This window comes from Pantherophis guttatus, chromosome 5, assembly GCF_059756535.1.
Source record: "Pantherophis guttatus breed Tessera chromosome 5, ASM5975653v1, whole genome shotgun sequence".
Lineage (NCBI taxonomy): Eukaryota > Metazoa > Chordata > Lepidosauria > Squamata > Colubridae > Pantherophis > Pantherophis guttatus.
Window position 1 is genome coordinate 97974550 of NC_142067.1, and position 19626 is coordinate 97994175.

Consider the following 19626-nt stretch of genomic DNA (forward strand, 5'->3'; position numbering starts at 1 on the left):
GAGGCTCCAACTGGCACAGAGTGCGGCCGCGCAGGTGGTTATGGGAGCGATGTGGCGTTCCCATATAACACCTCTCCTGCGCGAGCTGCACTGGCTCCCGGTGGTCTTCTGGATGCGCTTCAAGGTTTTGGTTATCACCTTTAGAGCTCTCCATGGCTTAGGACCTGGTTATCTCCGGGACCGCCTGCTACCACCAATAGCCTCCCACCGGCCAGTATGCTCCCATAGAGAGGGGCTCCTCCGGGTGCCGTCGGCCAAACAATGTTGACTGGTGGCCCCTAGGAGGAGAGCCTTCTCTGTGGGGGCACCTATGATCTGGAATGAACTCCCCCCGGAGATACGGAGGATCCCGGATCTGCGCACCTTCCGCTGCGTGCTCAAGATTTTCTTATTTCATTGAGCTGGCCTGGCCTAATCTTTTCCCCTTTTAAATGTAAATTTTAATTTGTTTTTAAATTATTGGGTATTTTAAATTTGTCTTAGCCAAATTATTTAATTCGTTTTTATTCTATTTTAAATTTTTGTATTTATGTGTTTTATTCTGTGGCTGTTCACCGCCCTGAGTCCTTCGGGAGTAGGGCGGTATATAAATCCAATAAAAACAAATAAAAACAAACAAAGTTTTGTAACTTTTTGACAAAGATGTAGCCCTGTTTTTGGTGCGCGGTGAACTTCTAGATCAGGGCTGTCAAATTGCAGCCTGTGGGCTGGATGCGTCACACACTGGCCACACCCACACCCAGTTTAGCGAAGGGGGGGAAGTCACGATATGTCACATGACGCCACTGTGATGACGCGAATTTGACACCCCTGCTCTAGGTCATGTTTCTGAGTATTGGCAACTTTAAGAGATATGGATTTCAACTCCCACTATTTCTCAGCCAATCATTCTAGGAGAATCTAGGAACCAAAGTCCATACTTCTTAAAGTTGCTGAGATTGAGAAACCCAGCTCTAGATGACCAAATGACAACTATGAGTTTACCACTGAATGGAATTTTTGATGTATCCCCATTGTTTTCATAGATGTGGACCAGAGGTGGTATTCACTTACCTTCCCTACTGGTTCGCAAATGTGCGCATACAAGACGCATGCATAATGCGCAATGTGCAAGGCCTTATGCACAAGGCACATGCACAATGCCTTCTGTGCATGCGCAGTCTGAAAAACGTGGAAAAATGGGACATCATGAAGTCCGCACTGGTGGGCAGAGAATCCTGCAGTTGCCCCTACTGGTTTGCCCAAACCGGATAAAACCAGCTGAATACCACAACTGGTGTGGAATATCCTCTGCAAGGCAGTTATTCTCTCCAAAATGGACAGAGCATGTAACCCAGCTGATTTGTTCCCTGGGGAAGAACAGGGGCTTTTCCTGTCTAGCCTGCTGAAAGGAAAGACAATTTCAGCTAGTCTATTGCTACTTTAGTCTAATCAATTTCATCTTTGCTTGCTTCGGCTCTGCTCTTACCGCCAGGAAGAACAGCAAAGAAGGAAAGAAGGAAGGAGAACGGCTCTACAAATAATTAAAACTGCCTGGAGGCATCTCAAATGGAGTTTATATTTGAGTTAGAAAAGTTGCCAGATGCAAAAGCAAATCATGAGTCTTCGGAGAGGGGTGGCATATAAATTGAATTAATTAAATTAAATTAAATCATTTCAAAATTCTGTTTGGTCATTTTTTTTTTCTCCTGACACATTGGGGGCTTGACATTATCCAAAAGGATGAGTGAACAATAACAAATTTTATTTTAAAATTTTATGTCAGATGTTGTGTGAGTTTCTCTCTCTCTCTCTCTCTCTCTCTCTCTCTCTCTCTCTCTCTCTCTCTCTCTCTCTCTCTCTTTCTCTCTCTCTCTCTCTCCTTGATTCCTTAAGCCTGAGGCTCAGCACAACTATTTTCAATTTTTAAAAATATGGATTTCAGCAATTTGATGTCACACTTTGGCAGCACAATCACAGGATGGGCTCTGTGGTCTGCAAAACAAAAAAAGAGTTGGCTGGGTAGCCGTATGTAAAATGTGCACAGATGTTTTGCATCCTGGTCTTAGTGCATTGGACAGAAATTTAGATTGTAGGTTTCATGGCTGAATGAGGATCTGAGGTACAGTAAATAAAGATGACCATGGATTATCTAAACTTGTGAGAATAAAATGCATGCTACTTTGTATGCTATTTTAAAGATAATAAAAATGGTGCTTTCTATTGCATTGATAACTTAGTGTTCATTAAAATCACATCTCAGGCACATTTGGCAGTGCACTGTCACAAGTAAATGCCTTATTCTTTATTATGTAAATAGTACATGACCAGGATATCAGGGGTTAACTTATTCTTCACTACTTAATATATTCATATTTAACCACTCCCATATCCAGCTCCACCCCATGTATATATAAGGAGCTGTATGCATTCTTTCTGTGCTTCTATCTGTGATTATTCAGTGAATATAGAATGCCTTCTGTAAATAAACAGTGCTTTATTTGAATATCTAATTCTTAATTCATTTATTGAGTCTGATCCTGAAAATATCGTAACATCTGGTAGCAGAGGATGGTTGAATTGACTCAATAAAACTTTAAATATGTCTGAGAGAGAATCTGAAGACTGCAGTACTGACAACGAAGAAATAATGGATGAAACTGATGACCAAGAAGAAAACGAAATAGAAAACAACGAACTCAGGTCAGAGATACTAAAACTCTTAAAAAGCCAAAAGAACGATGAAAATCTCATCGCGAACCTCCAAGACATATTAAAAAACAACGGAGCAGCGAGAGAGAAGCACATCGTTACGGATAAATCTAAAGACTCAAAAACGGTGAGCGATCTGCCTGCAGATAAAAATACAGCGAAAAAGAAAACTAACAGTCCCGCGCAAAATTTCGAATGGCAACCATCTTGGTTTCAACAGACCCCTAAGATGAGCGAAGCAGAGCCAATCAGAAAGCAGGATTCAAAATATGTGGCGCGAAAAGCCTTACTCGATGCAAGAAATGAAAGGGAGAAAATTTACACCTCAGAAGAATCAGACACAGAAATCGAAGAAGCTTCAATAGATATGCGGGTAAAGTCAGCAATGAAAACGCTCTTTGCAGCTTTTGGACCAAAATTGAAAATCACTAAAGAATCAACGAAAAGCAAGCAAACATCTCAGAATCTACCCGCTTCTATCCGAACGACGAGAGCACCGACGCCTGAACCCAGAGAGCCCTGCAGATACCACCCCACACCACAGACAATCCCAAGGACCAGCGTCCTCAACGAAAGAAAGCGAGCGCCCGCTATCACCAGGACTCCCAAGATCAAGCCGGAGACCGATTCCTCAGAGGAAGAGCAATGCGGGGGAGCTGCAGCAGCGAGAACCTCTCATGACGGCTTCAGGAGCGAAATGAACAACGCGCATGTGCAAGACTACGCAGACAGCTTCGGGGGACATGAGGAACAGAGAGAACCATTCAGACTCGTTGCAAGCATACCTACGCCATTTTGCAACTTTCAACATTTACAAGATCACGGACTACCCCCAGTTGTAAGTAATGGATCCAACAATATTGGGAATTTGCCCAATGACTTCCCAAAACTGAGAATAGATGGTATTAATTTACAAGAATGGTGTCAGCAGCTCCAGGTTGTCTTTCTAAAAGAAAACTTATTATTTTTTATTACTAACCCCCCAAAAAGACCTTGGACTCTAAAATTGGACTGCCTACACCATAGAGCATTTTTCTTATTAATTTCCAGTATATCTTCTGCCATGTACCACAGTATTAAGCAAAATCTGACTGTCTCAGAAATTATTCAATGCATGTTTAAATTGTTTCACAGTGAAAGTGTAGCCACTACAACAAGAATGTCTAAAGATTTCTTCTCAGCTAGGATAAAGCCAGGGGTTACCATAAGTGAACACTTAATATCTTTAAACAAAATTAGAGCAGAACTGCATTTAAGGGGGGAAATAATTTCAGATCAAACAATGAAGAGTGTTATCATTAACTCACTAGACCCATCGTGGAATAACTATATATCTCATTTAGACACAATCAATTTAGGATATTTATCCATAGAAAATCTATCTAATAAGCTAATAGCTGAAGATAATTCAAGGAGGAGTCGTTGTAACAATCACATGGAACATAAACAATATAAGAGGGTAGCATTTCAAGAAAGATATCATGAACCAATTGGATGCCACAACTGTGGATCCAAGGAACATAATAGGAGAGATTGTCCTAAACTCCTCAGAGATAGACAAAAATCAGACCATAGAAATAGATACCACAACAGACAGTCATCAATTGATAGACATAGATATAGAAGTCCACCCAACTCTAGAGAACATAGAGGGGGCAGGGATAATTCAAAGGATAGAAGGTCTGGTTCACTGAATGGGTTAAACAAACACGACAACACTAACATACAACAGACAGAAGACAACGATTGGCTTATCGATTCTGGAGCAACTAATCACACTACAAATAATAAAAATATATTATCTTCATTTGTAGAAGATAAATTTGTAATTAAAGTAGCTAATCAAGAAAAGGTCCAAGTCATAGGTAGAGGGAATATAACTTTACCTGGCCTAGGAAAAATAGAGGGGGTATTGTTAATACCTGAAATACCTCATAACATACTTAGTGCAATAAAACTAAGCAGAGATTCTGACATAAATATTGTGTTCTCAAAAGGAAAAGCAACATTAGAGAAAAACAGAATAAGCATAGGTACTGTGGTTACTAAAGGAGGTCTACCTTATTTAATGACAAAAGAGAGATGGTTACACAACATTGATTCCAACATGGAAGATAACGATAACATAGTTAATGGAGACAATAGTAATAGTGACAATGAGGAACATGAGATTATTCATAATCACAAAGACACACCCAATGACAAAAAACCTAAAATTGGTAAACCAATTCATGATGAGTGTGCTCATATCTTACATAGGAAATTAGGACATGCCAGTTTTCCTGTAGTACAAAAGATGACTGAACATACTGAAGGTGTTAAAATAAAAAACTGTAAAAACTATTTGGAATGCTCAGTATGTAAATCTACAAAACTCAAAACTAGTCCCAAACCCAGAAAGTCAACAAGATCAACCAACAAAATTTTTGACTTGGTACACATGGATCTAGTTGGTCCATTAACACCATCAATCACATATAGAAAACGTTATTTTCTAACCATTGTGGATGACTATAGTCGTTATGGGTTTGTCTATACACTAAAGCACAAAGATGAAACTTTTCAGAAATTTAAGGAGTTTTACAAACTGTAGAAACACAACATAATATTAGAATAAAACAAATTATGACAGATAGGGGATGTGAATTCATGTCAAAAGAATTCTCCCAATGGCTAAAAGACAAAGGGATGTTACACTACACATCTAGCCCTTTCTCTGCGTTCCAAAATGGAGTGGTAGAGAGAAAGAACTCAACATTACAAACCATGATTAGATGCACATTAGAAGATGCTGGCTTAGGTAAACAATTCTGGTCAGAAGCTTTACAATATTCCAATTATACACAAAACAGAATTTGGTCCAGCATTGTTAACAAGACACCATATGAAGTAATGTATAGTAGGAAACCCAAAATAGCACACATGCACATATTTGGAGTCACTGCAGACGTACACATACCTAAGCAATTGAGACGTAAAGGTGAGAACGTATCCAGAAGACTCAGGTTCATGGGATACGAAACAGGCACAAAAGGGTACAGATTTATCGATAATAATAACAAATGTATAGTTTCCAGAACGGCTGTATTCCATGAACAGGCCAACTGGTCTAAAATACATCTTAATGAAATATTCCCAAACACTAATACAGACACTAAACATCAAGAAAAAAAGACTAGAGAAGAATACAATCACAACTCACATAAAAACAAAATCAAAACATGGACAAACAGTCAACACAAAATAAAGACAGATTCATTAACAAAAAAGGAAGCAAGATATTTACATGACAATGATAGTAAACCAGGAAGAACGATCAGAAGTAACAGAAATCAAATGCCAAAGAAATACAAAGATTATGTAATGTATATGGATGGAGAAACATCAACACCAAACACATACGAGGAAGTGTTAAAACTTCCCCCCGAAGAAAAGAAAAAGTGGGAATCAGCCATGACTAAAGAGATGGATAGTTTACGAGAATTAAATGTATTCACACCTACACCTGCACCTAAAGATAAAACTGTTATTGGCACCAGGTGGATATATAAAATCAAAAACTTAGAAGGAGGCAACACCTTATACAAAGCTAGACTAGTTGCACAAGGTTATGCACAAAAATATCCCGAGGATTACACAGACACATACTCTCCCACAGTAAGAACTGAGAGTGTTAAAACGGCTCTGGTTATAGCATCAGCACTTAACCTTGATGTATTCCAATACGACATACAGACTGCATATCTACATGCAAAATTAGATAAAGAAATATATGTAAGAGCACCTCATAGTCAATACACAAATAAAAATGAAACGTGGTTGCTAAACAAAAGTTTATACGGGTTGAAACAATCTGGCAAACGATGGTATGAATGTTTAGTCAAAGTACTCAAAACTATGAATTTCAATGCTACTACTGCTGATAACTGTTTCTTTGTCAAAAAAGAGGGTGATTCTCTAGAATTTGTGTTAATTTATGTGGATGATATTTTGTATATAGGTAAACATAAAGAGAGGAGAGAGACATTTGTAACAAAACTAAATGAACATTTCTCTTTGAAATCGCTAGGTAAGGTAAATAAGTATCTTGGAGTTCAAATCAGTAAAACAAAAAGGGGATTCAAACTTTCTCAAAGAGATAAGATTATAGAACTTCTGAACAAATGTAACTTAAATAATGCTAAGCCCTGTGACACTCCCATGCAAACTGATTTCTTGAGGAACACGGATGAATCATCCCCTGAATTTAAAGATAATACACTTTACAGATCAGTCATCGGTTCCCTTCTATATATTTCCAATTGGACTAGACCTGATATTGCTTTGCCTCTCAACTTGTTGTCTAGGCACGTCAGCAAACCATTATTATATCATTGGGAAGCTGTCAAAAGAATATTAAGATATTTAAAGAATAGTTTAGACTTCTGTTTATTATTGGAACCCAATAATGTCAAAGAGCCTATCCTCACATGTTATGCCGATGCGGATTGGGCTGGCGATACCACATGTAGAAAAAGCACATCTGGCTATATATTTTTCCTTAACGATTGTCCAGTTTACTGGTATACTGGTAAACAAGATTTAGTAGCCACCTCAACGACTGAGGCAGAATATCTTTGTCTGTCTAAAGCCTCAAATAACCTCATATGGTTTAATGACTTATTGTCAAACACTTGGAAAAAACCTACATTACCATTTATCATGCATGAAGATAACAAGGCTGCTATTGAAATATCTAGATCTGATGCTATTGGACAAAGGTCCAGACATATAGATATAAAATTCAAACATGTAAGGCAGTTATCTCAGGATGGATTTATTAAAGCAGTTCATTGCGAAACATCAGAGCAAATAGCTGACATATTGACAAAGCCTTTGCCTTCTAAGCAGCATAAATACTTGACTTCTAAGTTACAAGTTTTATATTGTTCTGAATCTGAATGTAATTGTTGTAATATATCAAATCGGCATTTAGAGGGGGATTTGTCACAAGTAAATGCCTTATTCTTTATTATGTAAATAGTACATGACCAGGATATCAGGGGTTAATTTATTCTTCACTACTTAATATATTCATATTTAACCACTCCCATATCCAGCTCCACCCCATGTATATATAAGGAGCTGTATGCATTCTTTTTGTGCTTCTATCTGTGATTATTCAGTGAATATAGAATGCCTTCTGTAAATAAACAGTGCTTTATTTGAATATCTAATTCTTAATTCATTTATTGAGTCTGATCCTGAAAATATCGTAACATGCACTTTACCATTATTCTAAGATATTTAAATCAGAAAGCAAGAAAGGGTTTATCGTTTTAGTGCCAGGATTGATTATAGGAAACAGCCCTTTGTGTCATCAGGAAAAGGAACAAGTAGCAGATTCCTCCATAGCTGGTCTGGAGAAAGAGAACAATTTGACCTGGGTAGCTCTGACAAGTTCATATCAGAATGCATTGACAGCATGCCACATTCTTCATCTAGGAGAAGAGCTTGCCAAATAGATGCTCTTGGTAAATTGACATCACTCTCCTGCTGCTGCTGAGAGTTCATTGGGTTAAAATCTTCACTGTAGTGTTTTTAATGTCATGAGTTTAAAAACAGGATCTTCAAAAATAATAGTACTGTAAGGAACTGTGGTAGAGGATGTAACATGAAAAGACTGAAGCATGGGAAGATTTTATGACTTAGGCCAAGACGCCTTTAAGACTCCTTTCCTTTCAACTTCCAGAATTCCACAGCCAGCCATGGAAATTGAAGTCCACAAGTCTCAAAATTATCAAGGTTGGACACTAATCAATCACTAAAGAATATATTGGCCTTGGTCTCACAATATAAATGCCCTAGTTATCTGCTTCCCCACTTTTGCCATTTTATATTGGCAGAAAAATGGGAATATATTGGATACGTATTGCAATGGTCCTCCTAATTACAGAGAGACCATCCTTTCCTTTCCTTTCCTTTCCTTTCCTTTCCTTTCCTTTCCTTTCCTTTCCTTTCCTTTCCTTTCCTTTCCTTTCCTTTCCTTTCCTTTCCTTTACTTCCCTTTTTCTTTTTCTTTTCCTTTCCTCTTTTGTTCCTTTCCTTTCCTTTCCTTTCCTTTCCCTTCCTTTCCTTTCCTTTCCTTTCTTTTCCTTCTTTCCCTTCCCCTCCCTTCCCTTCCCTTCCCCTCCCCTCCCTTTTCCTTTCCTTTCCTTTCCTTTCCTTTCCTTTTTTCCCTTCCCTTCCCCTCCCCTCCCCTCCCTTTCCTTTCCTTTCCTTTCCTTTCCTTTCCTTTCCTTTCCTTTCCTTTCCTTTCCTTTCCTTTCCTTTCCTTTCCTTTCCTTTCCTTTCCTTTCCTTTCCTTTCCTTTCCTTTCTCCTTCTTTCCTCAATGGCATGATCAGGGTTTCCACCACTGCAAATAAAAAGAAAGGATTTACCCACTTTCCCTCCCCCCCCTCATTCTGTACATCTTTCACTTCTCTATGGCCTATCCCCCCTATGGCCAAGGGGGATGAAAATCCAAACAATCACAGAGATGTAAATGCCTAGAGAAACTCTCTCTAAGACTCTGTCTCAGTCTTGGAAGGTGAAGTTCACATTGTGATGAGCAATTTCCACAAAACATTTGACCACTTTTTGGTTTGGAAGTTCATCTGTTTAGTCTTACAATTACTGGATTGGGATCTGCTAATGATGTACCACTTCCATATCTCAAAAGTTGGTTAATTATGAGCTAGTAATCCAATACATGTCTACTCCTGAATATGATATACCATCTTTCTTTATTGAGCAATTCCAATTTTCTATTTATTGACAGAAAATAGTGACATATAGTCTGAAATATTTTAAGGGGGTTTAGTGCTGTGGTTTTTAAATCAAGTGGTTTTATCCCTAAATAGTGAATTAATCCTATTTAAACCTCCAAGAATTAAGATATTCCCCTCTACAATTTCAGGAAGGGATTTAAAAAAAAAAACACATAAAATTTTACTCTGTCATTTGGCACATAGATTGAAAATATGGGCAGGCTACTCCATTTCGTCTAGAGGTTTTGTGGATGAAGTGTTCCACTGATGATGTTACTAGAATGCCTAATTTTTAAACAGAAAAAGAATAGGGATCAAAAGCAGATAGAAGATCAAAAATGGACTAAGCATATGCTATTTATTCCTCAATTAATTTAAGAATTCATATATGGATCAAATCAAAATAATTTTATCCAATATTAATGAGTTCAAAAACCCATTCAAAAGGGTACATTTTCCAATTACCTTGGAAAAAGAAAAAAAGGACATATTATGTGTTCAAGAAACACACATGAAAAGCAATAGTATAAAACTGTTGGAATACAAATATCTTGGTTGAATATCTGTGGTCTTGGACATATTGGAAAAAATGGAGTAGTATATGTAATTTTTTTATTATGGACTCTGTAAAACCAAACCAAGAAGAATAGGGATTTCTAATACATTTTTATACTGAACATGGAAACAGCCTTTCTATTAAATACATTTTCCCCACCCTCCCTGCTTGCCTTAAGGGCTACATTGTATGGATTACTATGTGCAGGATGTTTATGTTTTGAAGATTTTGGTCTGGTAGACTCTGTTTTTCCACAAAAGAACCGCTGAGCGTAGCTGAAATTTCAGTTGGTTTACTGTCAATTTACATAACCAAAAATGTAGCATTAAACTAAGTTTACAATACAGAGCGGGGCATCTTTTGTATAAAATAACACAATTTAATTTAATTTAATTTAATTTAATTTCGAATTTATATACCGCCCTTCTCCCTGAGGACTCAGGGCGGTGTACAGCCAAGATAAAAAACATAGAATACAAATATTAAAACATTTAAAAATATATATAAAATTTGGCCCAAAAAATTAAAAATCGCAGACTAATTAAAAGGATTTAAAAATTTTAAAATTTCTTCTTAAGCCAACCCGGCTTCCTGAAAAAGATAGGTTTTCAGGGAACGACGGAAGGCATTGAGGTCCTGGATTCTTCTTATCTCCGGGGGCAACTGATTCCAGAGGGTGGGAGCCCCCACAGAGAAAGCCCTCCCATAGTTACAATGCAGTAACTATGTAGTCCCAGGCCAAACAGCATTGGCAATCATATTGAATTTTGCAACCATCTTCGATGCCATTATTGACTTTTCAGCTAGAAGGAGAATAGAGTCTTTCTGTAATTAAAAAGATTTGGTCTGTTTATCAAAATAAATAGAAGGAACAATGAAGAAGAATATAGTCATCTTCCACGAATAGACATAGATGAAGACATGCCTGCAGAAGAGTATGAAAAAAACTCTACTAGTAGGATGTCAATTGTATTCTAATAGGATATCAGTCATAACTCAAATGAAAACTCTGCTGTTTAAGCAATTCTTTTAAAAATCAGCTAGATGAAATATAAAATGTCTGCTGATGTCGCATCCTGTTTTATTAAAAAAAAACCTTAAGGGCAGTGGTGAAATCCAAATTTTTTTACTACCGGTTCTGTGGGCATGGCTTGGTGGTTGTGGCAGGGGAAGGATACTGCAAAATCCCCATTCCTTCCCCACTCCTAGGGGAAGGATATTGCAAAATCTCCATTCCCACCCCACTCTGGGGCCAGCCAGAGGTGGCATTTCCCGGTTCTCCGAACTACTCAAAATTTCCGCTACTGGTTCTCCAGAACCTGTCAGAACCTGCTGGATTTCACCCCTGCTTAAGGGGATAGAGTACACAGAACGTTGCATGCTGAAGGTCCACACACTGAAAGTTGACTCTAGCCAAAAACCCTGAAAGATAATATTTTGGGTGTTCCATGCAAAATCCAGTGAAACTTCCATGAAATAGCCAGATCTTCTCCACAATATGGAAAATAGGAACATAGACAGAAAACATGGAGATAGAAATTTTAGATTTAAGATAATAGTAGTTGTAAATTCATAGTAATATGAAGACTCTAGATTAAGATAGGTAGTAGGAAATTAAGTAGAATAAGCACACAAAGGATGCCCACATATATACTGGACCTCCTCCATGTTTGGGGAATACCATGAGTCACAAGAGGTGGCTTAGCCACTATAGTCATATATTTTAAACATGATGTAATTTAACTGCATTGAATGATCACATTTGTGTTTTTGTAACTGGGCAACAATGGTCAGGGTCCAGATGCTATAAATGAGGAAATATCTTGCTTGGAATAGGTTACAAAGCATATTTAACATGAGAAATCTGTTGGGTAATGATGATACTGAAGCAAATGAAGGTTCTTTTTGAGCAGTGTTTCTCAACTAGGCAGAGAGATGTGGATTTGTTTTATTGTTAAAAATGTTTACTCAATTGTTTTAGAGCCCAGCCTCAACAATATCTAAGAAAAAGAAAATGCTGCTCAGGTAAGCAAGTAAGACATAGAATGATTCATGATGATTCACCACAACTAGGTTTGCATAGACTTATGCTGGTTTCTGCAACAAAGTTCAAGGGAATTTCCTGTCCTTCATCCAAATGTTTCTGATATCCAATTAGCCTGTTAGTTTATAGCACTAGCAAAAAATGAATAATCAGCTGGAATCTGTTGGCCTTTCATGAACTAGAGAGTATGTCCGTTCTTCCCTGCATATTTACCAACCCAGGGATAGTTGATGTCCAGGGCTGTATTTTAAAGACTAATGTAGCACTGTCTGCAACTGCCTTTAGCTGTTGCCACATACATATGCTGCAAAGGAGTTGATGGGTAAGCATAGGTTGCAGATGGGCCAATGCAAACACCTCCCAAATCCCAACTGCATGTTATATGGAGGAGTGCTTCCTGCATTCTTTGATTGATCTGTGCATTGCTGTTTGAGTGCCTCCTAGCCAGAACATTACATAAATGGAATACCTATGGAACAATCCCTGAACAACAGACACATATGCTCCTTTCCGGGCAGTATTGGAGAAGTCTGCTCAACCCTTTAGACTGATCATCTTTCAGAAATGCTATTCAGTTGCAAACGGAAATGAAAGACATCTGTTTCCAATTCAGGAATATTAGCCTCTTTCCTGAATAATCTCTCTAAAATGACTTAGGCGAGAAGTAATGCCCAATCCTAGCAAATTTGTGTATTACTGGCAGAGGAGATATTTCAACTACGCCTACAAAGTTTCTGATATTTTTATATTATACCTAGCAAGCCATACTTGGAATTTGTTTGATATGCTATCTCAGCATCTTTCTGTTTTCTTTTTAAAAATACAAACAATTGGCATTTTCAAATTTCAGTCAATATTTGGAAAGGCTATGCACCCTACTGAAATCTAAATAGTAACTTTGAAAGGAAAAGGAAGGGACAGAAGAATGAGAGAAAGTAAATATTGCAGTTTGTGGTTTTAGTGATGTATGAACTCTAATCAAAACCAGCAGTACTTTCATTTTGGCCAAATGAAAGTTAAAAGCCCGTCAAGAATATTTTCTAATTCAGTGATTTTATTTACTCTTTCAAGTGGTTGTTATCAAATAGTTTTCTGAACTAAGGTCACACTGTCCTATTAAGCCCGTTGCTTCTATTTTTGTTCTCCACAAGAACAATACACACAATTGCATTTGTGTACTATGATACAATCAGCTGCTCAGTTGGGGATATTAGATTAATGAGGACATGGTGTCTCCCTAGATTGGTGGCCTCTGAGTATTTGGTATTTAATCATGCTCTGATTTATAAAACAATCACTTCATAAAATTTCCTATTCTGACTGTAAGTTGAATGCATATGTGTGTATATGTGACTGTAGGGCTGTAGGTTTTTTGTTAATATAAAACAAAAAACAGAGGCCAGAGAGGGGATAAAACTCACCTGATGTTTCCCAAGTATTAAATCTAGGCTGATATAGATTACTTTTATGAAATACAGCAAATACAGATTATCATTAGGAATATTTAATGCAATAGAATAGAAAGAAACAAGGTTAAAAGAAGGAAGTGAACCTTGTTCCTATCCTTCATATCAGGGGTGAAATCCAGCAGGTTCTGACAGGTTCTGGAGAACCGGTAGTGGAAATTTTGAGTAGTTTGGAGAACCGGCATATACCACCTCTGGCTGACCCCAGAGTGGGGTAGGAATGGAGATTTTGCAATATCCTTCCCCTGGAGTGGGGTGGGAATGAGAATTTTGCAGTATCCTTCCCCTGCCATGCTGACCAAGCCACGCCCACCAAGCCACCCACCCCCACCAAGCCACGCCCGCAGAACCGGTAGTAAAAAAAATTGGATTTCACCACTGCTTCATATGCTAATTTTATTGTTAAAATATTCATTTCTGTTTTCCACATTTAAAGCAAAATAACTGCTCACAGAATTACTCCTGTACCCAGATTTAGGTTTTATTTAGTTTTAAAGGAGCCATGAATAAGTGTAGATGTCAGCTTCCAAGCTGCCATAAGGAAGGAGAGGAGAGGCTTGAACTTTCACCTACTTAATTCCCCTGAAGAACTGTCTCCACGGAGATGGGATGGGAGGGGGGACATTCCTGTGAACTGACAGAGATGGGATGAGTAGAGTGGCTTGGAAGATGGCCAATGAGATGCAGAGAATTGGGAACCGGAAAGAGAGGTTTTGGGGGGGCCAAAGTTCAGTGCTAAATGCGCATTGAGTCAGGGTCAGTTCATTATGCTCAATAAAGAGAAAAATTGCCTCAAAGATCGGGCGTTTGGAAATTCATTTATTTGGAGATAACAACGAAGCTTGACAGTAGTACAATGATCAGCCTTTCTGTTGGGCAGCTGAGCCTAGCACTCAGATCATGGCCAGACATAAAGAGCAAGGTTCCTCATGACATTTCAGCAGAATAGCCTTCTAAAATTAAATGGCTGCCTTTTCCTACTCTCGTTACCTAGATAAGAGTCAGACGTTCTATGCTTGTGACAGGTAGAGTTAAGTCTTTTCATTAGGCAATGCTATTCTTGGACATATCTGGCAAAATACATTGTTCAGAAAATGAATTGTTTCTCATTGTTTGCTGCATCTGTGCATACAACAGGACCTACACATGCTGAGATGACTGAATGCTGCAAGATCCCATTGCATTTGCTTCCCATCATAATGAACATTATAATTATTTTAGCATGAAAGGTAAAGGATTAGAGCTTTTACTTTTTATTTATAACTGCACTGCAGATACCTTTTACATGTCATTTATACATCAGATAGTATCAGGCCCTTCCAAAGGTATTTATTGTTGCTCAATGAATAAATTAGAATCAAATTTTAATTTTCACTGAACAATACAATTGATGACTTGCCCTGTTGAATGAATTGGGGTCAGTCTTGCCATGGCACTTAATGAAAACTTGCTTCAGGAAACATTATAGTAAGGTATAAATGAAGGCCTAGGGAGCTCCTTTTAATTTTGCATTGCATGTTCTCTCCCTTCTCTAACGCAGCAAAGGAACAAGATGACAGAAATTTGGTAGTTATACCATGTTAATTAAGCAGTGAATTAAAACTTAAGAGTCTTTTTTTTTCTATGCCGTGATCAGTGCACTTTTGCCATATGAGGGTTGTTGCCCTTTTTAAGTCAATGTGCAGCAGTGTTGCTTATCAGAGTCACATTTGAACATGGGCCTAAACTTAGAAATTGGTTGTACTGCTGCTGTCCAAAGTGTCACGTCTCACAGTTGCACTCTGCCCAATTTCCTCTTCCCATCTTTATATGTAAGAAAAAAGATTCTGAGAAGAGAACTGTTTGCTGCATTTCACTGATTCATCTTTAGAGGTGATGAATTGTTACTGATGTATGACTGGGACTGAAGTAGCTTGTATCTTTTTACTGTTTTACTCATCAAGGCTTTCTGGAATATCAGAAATATTATACCGAATATCATTATGGACCATATGTCAATGCCTCACTGCTAAGAGTATTTCTAGATTAAAAGATCCAAAATTTCAGAAGACACAGCACAGCTATTTGATCTTGTCAGACTTACAAAAGGAAGATAAGGTCAGGTTGTCCAGTTCTATGGACAAGCATTATCTCGTTGGCTATAAGAAGTCCCTTGCTATATGCCATATGGTCAAAAAACTTGGATTTCATAGTACAAAGTCTTCATCTCTCTCTCTCTCTCTCTCTCTCTCTCTCTGTGTGTGTGTGTGTGTGTGTGTGTGTGTGTGCGTGTGTGTGCGTGTGTGTCTGTGTGAGAGAGAGACAGACAGAGAGGAAGAGAGTTTATTCTTTCTCATGAATGAATTCATATGTATTGCGCCAGTCTTTGAATCGACAGAAAAATATGCCACCATAATCTTCACTACTTGACAGCTGGGGTCCATCTACCTTTGTGATGAGGCTTGCAAGTGGTCCTGTCTTTACAGCTCTACTGTGGCAGAATTTAAGAGCAGCAATTGGTGGATTGCCTGGCTTTGTTTCCCTGCCCACCCAGTGTCATCAACCAGTGGTGTAACATCATCACCAATTTCCTTACTTAAAAGTATGGCAGGACGGGCTTAAGCTGATATGAATGGATAACTACAGTCGAAGCTTGAGTGACATTTCAAATTGCCTGATCAACGTCACTAATGCAGAGGTGCTTGTTGTCTTTCTTGCCTATTTCTCAGTCCAGCTGGTTGTCAGGTGGGGGGAGGGGGGAGAGAAGGAGAAGGAGGAAGTTCATACAATACATTGAGAAAGATCTCTTCCACTTCAGCTCAGCCAGTTGTCCATCCCAGTTACCTCTCATCTGGCCTATTTTTTTGATAGAGGTTATTGTTCTTCCAGAAAACTGATAGTTGTGTAGAAAGGTATAAGTATTTCTGTCATTTACTGATAGTCTTCAACATTGGCCAGGTTAACAGACACCATAAAGACTACAGGAAATCTACTTTATTGTTGTAGGATATAATAACAGAACCTTGAAAGCCAGACAGAGTTTCCTCTGATCCCTCTTATCAACAATAATCCATCCACTTTTGAGTTTCTTTCTCATTTTCTTTCTTTTTTAGAGCTAAGCTGATGCTTACGTAACCAGCTTTGCATTCCTTCTTCAAGGTTATTATAGCTGGGAATACACCTAGGAAAAGACGGGAAAACTGATAGAACTCTTGTCAATTTCAAGAGTTCCCAAATATCTCAGAAAATAAATGCTGCAGAGGAATGGTAGTGTGTAACAGAACCCAGAGGTATCCTATGAAATGATATCAGAACAGGAGAAATGGCAGAGTCTGCCTGCCAAAGTAATAAAGGCACAGAAAGCAGGGCCATGGAAGACTTGTTGAAAGAAACAGCAGAAAAGAGTATTCATTTGGGATAGAGCTACAATCAGAGGTGGGTTTCAACAGGTTCTGACCAGTTCTGGAGAACTGGTAGTGAAAATTTTGAGTAGTTCAGAGAACCAGTAGTAAAAATTCTGACTGGCCCCGCCCCCATCTCTTCTCTGCCTCCCAAGTCCCAGCTGATCGAGAGGAAATAGGGATTTTGCAGTAACCTTCCCCTGGATTGGGGAGGGAATGGAGATTTTACAGTATCCTTCCCCTGGAGTGGAGTGGGAATGGAGATTTTACAGTATCCTTCCCCTGCCATGCCCACCAAGCCTACGCCCACGAAGCCATGCCATGCCCACCAAGCCACACCCACAGAACTGGTAGTAAAAAAAATTGAAACCCACCACTGGCTACAATACATCTCTTTTTCCCAGTTTAAATTATCAGCTTTTCTTTTTTTTTTGCAAAACAGATATACAAATCTTCTGAAAATGTACAGTGTAGGAAGAAGTCTAATGGGTTTCCAGAAGATTGATTTACTAATGTATGTAAGGATCCATGTATTGCCTGAATGGTTCAGGCATTACACTGGTTAGATTCCTTTGTGGAAACAAGGTGCCTGGTTTTTCTGCAGCTCAAGACCAAATGGCCTTGGAAGCCAGCAGCTAATGACTAGGAGTGGGGAGGACGTGTGCCTTCAGCAGGCTTAGCAAATACTAATCTTTTATTGCTGAAGGTAGATAAACTGAATGAGGCACTCTAGGTGATTCCTATGCCAAGACTTGTTTTGAGATAATGTGCAAAATGCTACATTAAACTTGAAACTATTAAGGAAGAAATTAAGTTCCCTCCATGATTGGTTGGAAATGATGAATGGGCATTTTTATGCTGCAGTTCAAGGGATTCAAGGATAAAACCAGCAAAAGAAGGAAATAAAATTAGTTAGTCTTTGGAACACTGCAATGGATCTTTCAATTTCTATTTACCCAGAAGAGTCTTAACCCCAGTACCATCAGGACATAAAATTTCTCTAGTCTCTCGAAGCATTGCTTTTGCTACATCAAAGTTTGTGACATCAAAGTCACAAACTCACATCGTCATTGTTAGATCAGGTGAATCCCACCTTCGTCGCCAGTGTTAGATCAGGCGCAGAGAAAGAAGACGCGACCAGCGATGGTCCATTCAGTACTTAACCAGCTCAAGAATAGACTGCCGGCTGCGCTGTCGGAGCTCTCTTTTATAGCGCTCCGGCAGGCTGGGCCGCCCAGTGACAGCAGTTCATTTTTCCCGCCAGTGGATTAGTCAATCCCCAACGGATGTCCTTATAAGGACATAACAGTCATGGTGGCATCATTTGACGTATCAGGACTTTTTCCCCCTTCGCTAAACTGGGCATGAGCGTGGCCAGCGTGGGCCAGGAGTTTGACAGGCCTGATCTAGACATACTTTTTTTTTTTGTTTAAAGATTATGCAATTATTTAATTATAAGCAGAGCTTACAAAGAGAGAGGGAAGATAATGGAGATAGAAATAAAAATAAATTCTATAATTGGGAAAGCAGGAACATCTGGGACAAAAAAAATGCAGAGAACAAATTGAAAGGTCTTCATTTGGATTAAGATGGTCATTTTTGACAGTTCTCAGAATTTTAATTCCCAGAAAGGACAACATGCAAAAGAAATAATTAAAATTAATTTGTATTTTCAGTAAGGGAACAAAATAAATTCTCATAATATCCTTTAAAAATTCTTTAAATATTTCAGATACATCAGACTGGAATCCAATTCCTAAAGCACAGTACTAGCTAAGAATGCATATGATTTAATAGGCAAAACCCTCCAGGTTTTGCAATTCATATTTCATGTTTCAGTAACTTTATTCCATCTGGAAAAAGCAACCACAGGTATACTAGGGTTTATGGAGATTCTCAGTCATCCAGGCCCAAAAGCACTTTTGTAGAGTAGAGTTGTACAAATGTGAGATAGGATAACATTCACTTGGACTGGATATGCTATGGGGTTCATCCAGGGGTGAAATCCAGCCGGTTCTGATAGGTCCTGGAGAACCAGTAGTGGAAATTTTGAGCAGTTCGGAGAACCGGTAGTGGAAATTTTGAGTAGTTCAGAGAACCAGCAAATATCACCTCTGGCTGGCCCCAGAGTGGGGTGGGAATGGAGATTTTGCAATATCCTCCCCCTGCCACGTCCATCAAGCCACACCACGCCCACCAAGCCACGCCCACAGAACCAGTAGTAAAAAAAATTGGATTTCACCATTGGGTTCATCTATGTACATAATGTTCTATATATACATTCCCTTGGTTTACATATATGCCAACCACTTCATCTAACTGCCTGCTTTAAGTTGAAACCTCTCCAAAATTCATCATAATTTGGTTTAGTCATTCCAGAAATGTCAAGGCTAACATTAGCAATGGGAAGCGACATTTTGTTCACTTATAACCTGGTATACCAGAGAGTTGTCAATACGGAAGGTACCAAATTAAGAAATAATTCTGAAGAGTTCTTGTGCAGATGTGCACAGTTGGAGAGAAAGAATGAACAAATGGAACATTATCAGGAAACTATTTTGTTTTTACTTGAAAGTTCTAAATTATACATTTTAAAGGCAGGATTATTACAAGATCTGTTCAGGAAGAAAAATTGCCAATACCTTTTATATTTATGTTAAGCTTTGAGATATGTTCTCTGTTTGGCCTTAACATATGAG